Source organism: Oncorhynchus keta, unplaced genomic scaffold (genome assembly GCF_023373465.1).
Source record: "Oncorhynchus keta strain PuntledgeMale-10-30-2019 unplaced genomic scaffold, Oket_V2 Un_contig_5129_pilon_pilon, whole genome shotgun sequence".
In the NCBI taxonomy this organism is placed as follows: Eukaryota; Metazoa; Chordata; class Actinopteri; order Salmoniformes; family Salmonidae; genus Oncorhynchus; species Oncorhynchus keta.
In genome coordinates this window covers 42319-52500 of record NW_026288131.1, presented here as the reverse complement: position 1 = coordinate 52500, position 10182 = coordinate 42319, and the positions used below count along the sequence as shown (strand labels likewise).

General features: G+C 42.9%; 1 long non-coding RNA gene and 1 pseudogene across 17 annotated transcripts; one reads left to right on the top strand and one right to left on the bottom strand.

Annotated features, from left to right (window-relative positions):
- LOC127925110 (RNA pseudouridylate synthase domain-containing protein 1-like) overlaps window positions 1-2542 on the bottom strand; it is a 70295-nt pseudogene extending 67753 nt beyond the window's left edge.
- A 443-nt stretch (window positions 2543-2985) lies between these two features.
- On the top strand, window positions 2986-4958 carry LOC127925116 (uncharacterized). 17 transcript variants are annotated; one of them, XR_008119768.1, is made up of 5 exons: window positions 2988-3770; window positions 3838-4041; window positions 4129-4264; window positions 4333-4400; window positions 4643-4958. It is a non-coding gene; the product is annotated as an uncharacterized LOC127925116 (long non-coding RNA). The 17 variants fall into 17 exon arrangements; XR_008119761.1 differs by adding an exon at window positions 4576-4642 and having other exon boundaries at window positions 2990-3770; window positions 4197-4400; window positions 4711-4958; XR_008119762.1 differs by having other exon boundaries at window positions 3001-3362; window positions 3431-3770; window positions 4197-4400.
- The last annotated feature ends 5224 nt before the right edge of the window (window positions 4959-10182 follow it).

The following is a 10182-nucleotide window of genomic DNA, read 5'->3' as shown; positions in this document are numbered from 1 at the left end:
TCTCTACTGTTGACCAAACAATACAGAGAGTTTGGAATCTCTACTGTTGACCAAACAATACAGAGAGTTTGGAATCTCTACTGTTGACCAAACAATACAGAGAGTTTGGAATCTCTACTGTAGACCAAACAATACAGAGAGTTTGGAATCTCTACTGTAGACCAAACAATACAGAGAGTTTGGAATCTCTACTGTTGACCAAACAATACAGAGAGTTTGGAATCTCTACTGTAGACCAAACAATACAGAGAGTTTGGAATCTCTACTGTAGACCAAACAATACAGAGAGTTTGGAATCTCTACTGTTGACCAAACAATACAGAGAGTTTGGAATCTCTACTGTAGACCAAACAATACAGAGAGTTTGGAATCTCTACTGAGAGTTTGGAATCTCTACTGACCAAACAATACAGAGAGTTTGGAATCTCTACTGTTTGGAATCTCTACTGACCAAACAATACAGAGAGTTTGGAATCTCTACTGTAGACCAAACAATACAGAGAGTTTGGAATCTCTACTGTAGACCAAACAATACAGAGAGTTTGGAATCTCTACTGTAGACCAAACAATACAGAGAGTTTGGAATCTCTACTGTAGACCAAACAATACAGAGAGTTTGGAATCTCTACTGTAGACCAAACAATACAGAGAGTTTGGAATCTCTACTGTTGACCAAACAATACAGAGAGTTTGGAATCTCTACTGTTGACCAAACAATACAGAGAGTTTGGAATCTCTACTGTTGACCAAACAATACAGAGAGTTTGGAATCTCTACTGTTGACCAAACAATACAGAGAGTTTGGAATCTCTACTGTTGACCAAACAATACAGAGAGTTTGGAATCTCTACTGTAGACCAAACAATACAGAGAGTTTGGAATCTCTACTGTTGACCAAACAATACAGAGAGTTTGGAATCTCTACTGTTGACCAAACAATACAGAGAGTTTGGAATCTCTACTGTTGACCAAACAATACAGAGAGTTTGGAATCTCTACTGTTGACCAAACAATACAGAGAGTTTGGAATCTCTACTGTAGACCAAACAATACAGAGAGTTTGGAATCTCTACTGTTGACCAAACAATACAGAGAGTTTGGAATCTCTACTGTTGACCAAACAATACAGAGAGTTTGGAATCTCTACTGTTGACCAAACAATACAGAGAGTTTGGAATCTCTACTGTTGACCAAACAATACAGAGAGTTTGGAATTTGGAATCTCTACTGTTGACCAAACAATACAGAGAGTTTGGAATCTCTACTGTCGACCAAACAATACAGAGAGTTTGGAATCTCTACTGTTGACCAAACAATACAGAGAGTTTGGAATCTCTACTGTTGACCAAACAATACAGATACAATTCAAATCAATTCAAGGGGCTTTATTGTCATGGGAAACATGTGTTAACATTGTCAAAGCAAGTGAAATAGATAATAAACAAAAGTGAAATAAACAATAAAAATGAACAGTAAACATTACACTCACAGAAGTTCCAAAAAGAATAGAGACATTACAAATGTCAGATTATGTCTAAATATACAGGGTTGAAAAGATGTACAAATAGTTAAAGTAAAAAAGGGAAAATAAATAAACAAATGGCCTGATTGTTTAATTTAACTAGGCAAATCAGTTAAGATCAACTTCTTATTTACAATGACGGCCTACTCCGGCTGACGCTGAGCCAATTGTGTGCCGCCCTATAGGACTCCCAATCACGGCCAGATGTGATTCAGCCTGGATTCGAACCAGGGACTGTAGTGACGCCTCTCGCACTGAGATGCTTAGACAGCTCCGCCACTCGAGAGCCCTGATGACGTTATAAATGAATGAAAATAATCACCGACGACGGGGAGTAAGTACACTTCGGCTCGCCTCGAGAAAAAAAAAACCTCACCGGAGTCCAAAGACAAAACAAAACACGTAACAAAACGTGGTAATAATATATGCATGTAACGTTACGATCTGTTTAGGCTGGGAAACATCTGGACGACTTAACTGCGCATCACATCCCAGTCTGTCTGTCTGTGTGTTTGTCTGTCTGTCTGCCTGCTGCACACAGATATATGAGTTGCACTGTTTTACTAGATACAGAGTTTATATTATACACTGGACAGACAGTGGTACGATGTAACAAACAAGCCTGAGCCTGCTAAGTAACGACAGCTGACGTTATCTAAGTGATCCAGCGATCTACCGAGGCTAAATCAGATTAGTTTTACAGTCAGTGTCATTTTTTCTCTCTCGGTACGTTAAGATTGTTATCTAGCGAGTTAGTACAATTGATTTGAAAAGTAGTTTAATGTTGTTTATATACCTGTTTATTATTAAATCTCTCCAGAAGACCCACGTGTACATTACAGAGACAAGTAAAAAACAAACCAAAAACACGGAAGCTGTGACAACGTCATGGTGACGGAGAAGCACTTAACAACCAATCGCAGCCCAAAGAAGCGTTGAATACGCCCTAAAATTCAAATTCGTCTTTTGTTCCGTCACAATGTTTCACATTTACATTTAAGTCATTTAGCAGACGCTCTACTGACGCTACTAGATACTTACTAACGTTTAAGACATTTTCATGTTTTCACAATGAGAAAAATCCACTCTTTTTTTTAAAAATGTTTATCTGTTTTACACACATCCATGTGCTTTTTTTTTAGGGGGGGAGAGGGCGTTGGAACAAAGGAAAATGTAGGTCCTTACAAGTATTTTTTTTTTTATTTTAACAAGTCAGTTTAATAAGAACAAACCAGGAGGACGATTGGGCCAATTATGCGCCGCACTATGGGACTCTCAATCACGGCTGGTTGTGGTATAGCCTGCTATCGAACCGGGGTGTCTGTAGTGACGCCTCCAGCACTGAGATGCAGTGTCTTAGACCGCTGCGACACTCGTAATTGACAGTGTTTTTTTAAACCCCGTGGACTCGATCCCATCTCGCATCATGTTTGTTTTTTTGTTGTTGAGTAAAAAACGGTTCAATGTTTTATTAAACTTTTCAAATTGTACATAATAAACATTTACGGAAGTCGGATTATACATTGAAAATGCATATTGAGCCCAAGGTGCATCACAGGAGGTTGGTGACACCTTGATTGGGGAGGACGGTCTCGTTGTAATGGCTGGAGCAGAATCAGTGGAACACATCAAACACTGTTGTCCGTGTGTTTGTCATCAGCTATTAACGATGAGCCGTCCTCCCCTCATCAGCGCCCCACTGAGGTCTCCACCAAACCCTGGTCACAGCCATTAACGATGAGCCGTCCTCCCCTCATCAGCGCCCCACTGAGGTCTCCACCAAACCCTGGTCACAGCCATTAACGATGAGCCGTCCTCCCCTCATCAGCGCCCCACTGAGGTCTCCACCAAACCCTGGTCACATCCATTAACGATGAGCCGTCCTCCCCTCATCAGCGCCCCACTGAGGTCTCCACCAAACCCTGGTCACAGCCATTAACGATGAGCCGTCCTCCCCTCATCAGCGCCCCACTGAGGTCTCCACCAAACCCTGGTCACAGCCATTAACGATGAGCCGTCCTCCCCTCATCAGCGCCCCACTGAGGTCTCCACCAAACCCTGGTCACAGCCATTAACGATGAGCCGTCCTCCCCTCATCAGCGCCCCACTGAGGCCTCCACCAAACCCTGGTCACAGCCATTAACGATGAGCCGTCCTCCCCTCATCAGCGCCCCACTGAGGTCTCCACCAAACCCTGGTCACAGCCATTAACGATGAGCCGTCCTCCCCTCATCAGCGCCCCACTGAGGTCTCCACCAAACCCTGGTCACAGCCATTAACGATGAGCCGGTCCTCCTCATCAGCGCCCCACTGAGGTCTCCACCAAACCCTGGTCACAGCCATTAACGATGAGCCGTCCTCCCCTCATCAGCGCCCCACTGAGGTCTCCACCAAACCCTGGTCACAGCCATTAACGATGAGCCGTCCTCCCCTCATCAGCGCCCCACTGAGGTCTCCACCAAACCCTGGTCACAGCCATTAACGATGAGCCGTCCTCCCCTCATCAGCGCCCCACTGAGGTCTGGTCACAGCCATTAACGGTCCACCAAACCCTGGTCACAGCCATTAACGATGAGCCGTCCTCCCCTCATCAGCGCCCCACTGAGGCCTCCACCAAACCCTGGTCACATCCATTAACGATGAGCCGTCCTCCCCTCATCAGCGCCCCACTGAGGCCTCCACCAAACCCTGGTCACAGCCATTAACGATGAGCCGTCCTCCCCTCATCAGCGCCCCACTGAGGTCTCCACCAAACCCTGGTCACAGCCATTAACGATGAGCCGTCCTCCCCTCATCAGCGCCCCACTGAGGTCTCCACCAAACCCTGGTCACATCCATTAACGATGAGCCGTCCTCCCCTCATCAGCGCCCCACTGAGGTCTCCACCAAACCCTGGTCACATCCATTAACGATGAGCCGTCCTCCCCTCATCAGCGCCCCACTGAGGCTCCACCAAACCCTGGTCACAGCCATTAACCCTCAGATGAGCGCCCCCCTCATCAGCGCCCCACTGAGGCGATGAGCCGTCCTCCCCTCATCAGCGCCCCACTGAGGTCTCCACCAAACCCTGGTCACAGCCACTAACGATGAGCCGTCCTCCCCTCATCAGCGCCCACTGAGGTCTCCACCAAACCCTGGTCACAGCCATTAACGATGAGCCGTCCTCCCCTCATCAGCGCCCCACTGAGGTCTCCACCAAACACAAAGGTTTAAGAACTTTAAAAAATATAAATAAAATAGAGGTCTTGAACACATTCAAATGTCATATCAGGTTGTATTGAAGCCTATGAGTTTCAGAGTATGTTTGTTTTTAAACAAAATCCTAATGATTAAACAAAAACAGATGTCGGCTAAAAGAAGAACATCTCCCTTTATGTATAAATCATGTGACAAATTGACATCATTACCATCCTGGAATAAACACAATTTGACTTCATTGTTTGTAACTTTTTTTTGTTTTTTTTGTTTTTGTCGTCAATATACATTTTATTTGAAAATAATAAATCACCTCACTCCACCCAGAAAGGGGTAATATGACCACAGCAAAACACATTCAGTAGTTTCCGATGTCCCTCAACATGTAGAGTCATTACCCTCTACATTGACGATCATTCTTAAACATTCATTTGATGGATAAATATAATTTAGAATCTCGTAGGGTCTTAAAACCCGTTCTTATGTAGTGAACCTTGACACTGTCAATGGATATAAACCCTTCATCCTCTATCACCATCCTCGTAGGGTCTTAAACCCCGTTCTTATGTAATGAACCTTGACACTGTCAATGGATATAAACCCTTCATCCTCTATCACCATCCTCGTAGGGTCTTAAACCCCTTTCTTATGTAATGAACCTTGACACTGTCAATGGATATAAACCCTTCATCCTCTATCACCATCCTCGTAGGGTCTTAAAACCCGTTCTTATGTGGCCAAGATGTTCAAATGTTCATAACCAGCAGGGTCAAATCATAATAATAACAGTAGTTGTCGAGGGTGCAGCAAGTCAGCAACTCAGGAGTAAATGTCAGTTGGCTTTTTATAGCCGATCATTTAAGAGTATCTCTACCGCTCCTGCTGTCTCTAGAGAGTTGAAAACAGCAGGTTTGGGACAAGGTAGCACGTCCGGTGAACAGGTCAGGGTTCCACAGCCGCAGGCAGAACAGTTGAAACTGGAGCAGCAGCACGGCCAGGTGAACAGGTCAGGGTTCCATAGCCGCAGGCAGAACAGTTGAAACTGGAGCAGCAGCACGGCCAGGTGAACAGGTCAGGGTTCCCAGCCGCAGGCAGAACAGTTGAAACTGGAGCAGCAGCAAAATCAAATCAAATCAAATTTGATTTATATAGCCCTTCGTACATCAGCTGATATCTCAAAGTGCTGTACAGAAACCCAGCCTAAAACCCCAAACAGCAGCAATGATGTGTAGAAGCACGGTGGCTAGGAAAAACTCCCTAGAAAGGCCAAAACCTAGGAAAACCCAGAGGAACCAGGCTATGTGGGATGTGGCCAGTCCTCTCTCAGCTGTGCCCCACTGGAGATTATAACAGAACATGGCCAAGATGTTCAAATGTTCATAAATGACCAGCATGGTCGAATAATAACAAGGCAGAACAGTTGAAACACTGGTCACAGCCAGCACGGCCAGGTGAACAGGTCAGGGTTCCACAGCCGCAGGCAGAACAGTTGAAACTGGAGCAGCAGCACGACCAGGTGAACAGGTCAGGGTTCCACAGCCGCAGGCAGAACAGTTGAAACTGGAGCAGCAGCACGGCCAGGTGAACAGGTCAGGGTTCCATAGCCGCAGGCAGAACAGTTGAAACTGGAGCAGCAGCATGGCCAGGTGGACTGGGGATAGCAAGGAGTCATCAGACCAGGTGAGTTTGGTTGAACATTTTTATAACCTGAGCAGGGACAGCTAATGATGAAACAGGATAAATTATCCTAGACACACTTTACATTTTCATCAGTAAAATTGTTTGAACCAACTGTTAAAAGAATAGATTTGGCTTTCGATAAATCGTTTTCAAGATGTGATTTCACACTTGCGTTACTGTCCTTTGTGACAACAACTCCCAGATATATAACTGTACTATATAAGGGGAGATTATGTAATTAAAATAAATGAATGGTTATGATTGGCCATCAGCTCATGTTTATTCATATTTAGCCTCAAACCTTTCTGAGAAGAATTGATAAGTCACGTTCGTCGTATACCTAATGAGCGGACCGAGGAGCAGCGTGAGTAGAGTTACACATATTTATTACAGTGAACCTTCAAAAAAACAACGAAAGAATAAACGAACGTGAAGTTCGTAGCCCACGTGGGCACTAAACCAAAACCAAAACACCATCCCACAAACACAGGTGGGCAAAGGACCACACTAGTATCATCCCCAATTAGAGGCAGCGATCATCACCATACTCACACCAACATAGAAATTCTAGAACTAGAACACCCCCTAGTCACACTCTGACCTATAGTACCATAGAGAACCACAAGGGATCTCTATGGTCAGGGCGTGACATGATAGCTGTTCTGTGTCCTTAAGAATAATAGCGGTATCATCTGCCAGTTTGTTTAAATTGTTCTAAAACATTTTTTTTTAAATGGCCAGCATCTCAGCAGCTAAAATTAATCAAATGGTGAATGTGGACATCCTTGTTGAATACCACGATTAAAATTGAATTGTGGAAAGGTACCAGGAGGAAGGGAGAACGTTCTGTTGATGTCGACGATATAACAGTGTCACGGTACCAATCAAAAAATGTTTTAGAGATTGGAAAACAAAATCATTTTCCATCATTTTAAAAAGCCTTTTAAACACACACACACACACACACACACACACACACACACACACACACACACACACACACACACACACACACACACACACACACACACACACACACACACACACACACACACACACACACACACACACACACACGCCCTCTGGATAGTGTGAAGGTCAGGGCACACAGAGACGATCAATTTCCATCACATGTCAATGGACAGAAACATAGAGTCATTAGCTTGGGTGTGTGTTTGTGTGTGTGTGTGTGGGTGTGTGTGTGTGTGTGTGTATCTGTCTGTTTTGTGGTATATGTCATTCCATAAAAACCTCTAGACTGTTAAACCTCTAGACTGTTAAACCTCTAGACTGTAAAACCTCCAGACTGTAAAACCTCTAGACTGTTAAACCTCTAGACTGTTAAACCTCTAGACTGTAAAACCTCTAGACTGTTAAACCTCCAGACTGTTAAACCTCTAGACTGTTAAACCTCTAGACTGTAAAACCTCTAGACTGTTAAACCTCTAGACTGTAAAACCTCTAGACTGTAAAACCTCTAGACTGTAAAACCTCTAGACTGTTAAACCTAGACTGTTAAACCTCCAGACTGTTAAACCTCTAGACTGTTAAACCTCTAACCTCTAGACTGTTAAACTTCTAGACTGTTAAACCTCTAGACTGTTAAACCTCTAGACTGTTAAACCTCCAGACTGTTAAACCTCTAGACTGTTAAACCTCTAGACTGTTAAACCTCTAGACTGTTAAACCTCCAGACTGTAAAACCTCTAGACTGTTAAACCTCCGGACTGTTAAACCTCTAAACACTCAGGTATTATTAAGGTAGCAGTACATGTGTTAAAATTATTTAATTATAATATTATTATTATTATAATTACTTTATATATTATTATGTATGTTTGGATTAGGGTCCAGGAAGGAGAGATTTGGATCTGGAGAGGAGAGGAGCGAGGAGAGAGGAGAGGAGAGAGGAGGAGAAGAGAGAGGAGAGGAGAGTAGAGGAGAGGTGAGGAGTGGAGAGGAGAGGAAAGGAGAGGAGAGGAGAGGAGAGAGAGAGAGTGAGAGTGAGAGAGAGTGAGAGAGTGAGAGTGAGAGAGAGAGAGTGAGAGGTAGCGAGAGAGAGAGAGAGAGAGAGAGATAATGAGAGAGATCAACTGTATGAAGTTTAGCCTTTATGTTAGTCTGTTTCACATGGATATATTTAGTATGTGTAGGAGCCTGCTGGCCCACACACCCTGGGTGGGTGATTCATCCTGCCTTTATACAGACACAGAGACAGAGATATATGTATATATATATATATATATATATATATATATATAGAGAGAGAGAGAGAGAGACAGAGAGAGAGAGAGACAGAGATAGAGAGATTGAGAGAGAGAGAGAGAGAGAGAGAGAGAGAGAGAAGAGAGAGAGAGGTAGGGAGAGAGAGGTAGGGAGAAACCCTTCATCCTCTATCACCAAGAGAGGAGAGATAGGGAGATAGAGAGATTGAGAGATGTAGGGAACCCCAGACTGAGAGAGGGATAGGGAGAGAGAAGATCCTCTATCCCAGAGAGAGAGAGAGAGAGGAGAGAGAGAGAGGAGAGAGAGAGGGAGAAGAGAGAGAGGAGAGAGAGAGAGAGGTAGGGAGAGAGAGGAAGAGAGAGAGAGTAGGGGAAGAGAGATCCTGGGAGAGAGAGAGAGAGAGTAGAGAGGGAGAGAGGGAGTCTTAGGAGAGAGAGAGAGAGAGAGAGAGACAGAGGAGAGAAGATGGAGAGAGGTAGAGAGAGAGAGAGAGAGAGAGAGAGACCAGAGAGTAGAGAGAGAGAGAAACCCCGAGAGAGTAGTGAACCCTAGAGAGAGAAGAGAGAGAGAGTAGGATTTAAACCCCTTCATCCTCTACCAGATAGAGAGAACAGAGAGAGAGAGAGAGAGAGAGAGAGAGAGAGAGAGAGAGAAGAGAGGAGGAGAGATCAGAGAATAAGAGAAAATACCCTGCTTTGGCAATTTTAACACATGTTTCCCATGCCAATAAAGCCCCTTGAATTGACAGACAGTAGATAGAACAATAGATAGAACAGTAGATAGAACAATAGATAGAACAATAGATAGAACAGTAGATAGAACAATAGATAGAACAATAGATAGAACAGTAGATAGAACAATAGATAGAACAGTAGATAGAAGGAGGAGGGAGGATAGAACAATAGATAGAACAATATATAGAACAATAGATAGAACAATAGATAGAACAATAGATAGAACAGTAGATAGAACAATAGATAGAACAGTAGATAGAACAGTAGAACAATAGATAGAACAGTAGATAGAACAATAGATAGAACAGTAGATAGAACAGTAGATAGAACAATAGATAGAACAGTAGATAGAACAATAGATAGAACAGTAGATAGAACAATAGATAGAAGGAGGAGGGAGGATAGAACAGCAGATATAACAATAGATAGAACAGTAGATAGAACAATAGATAGAACAATAGATAGAACAGTAGATAGAACAATAGATAGAACAATAGATAGAACAATAGATAGAACAATAGATAGAACAATAGATAGAACAGTAGATAGAACAATAGATAGAACAATAGATAGAACAATAGATAGAACAATATATAGAACAATAGATAGAACAATAGATAGAACAATAGATAGAACAATAGATAGAACAGTAGATAGAACAATAGATAGAACAATATATAGAACAATATATAGAACAATATATAGAACAATAGATAGAACAATAGATAGAACAGTAGATAGAACAATATATAGAACAATATATAGAACAATAGATAGAACAATAGATAGAACAGTAGATAGAACAATAGATAGAACAATAGATAG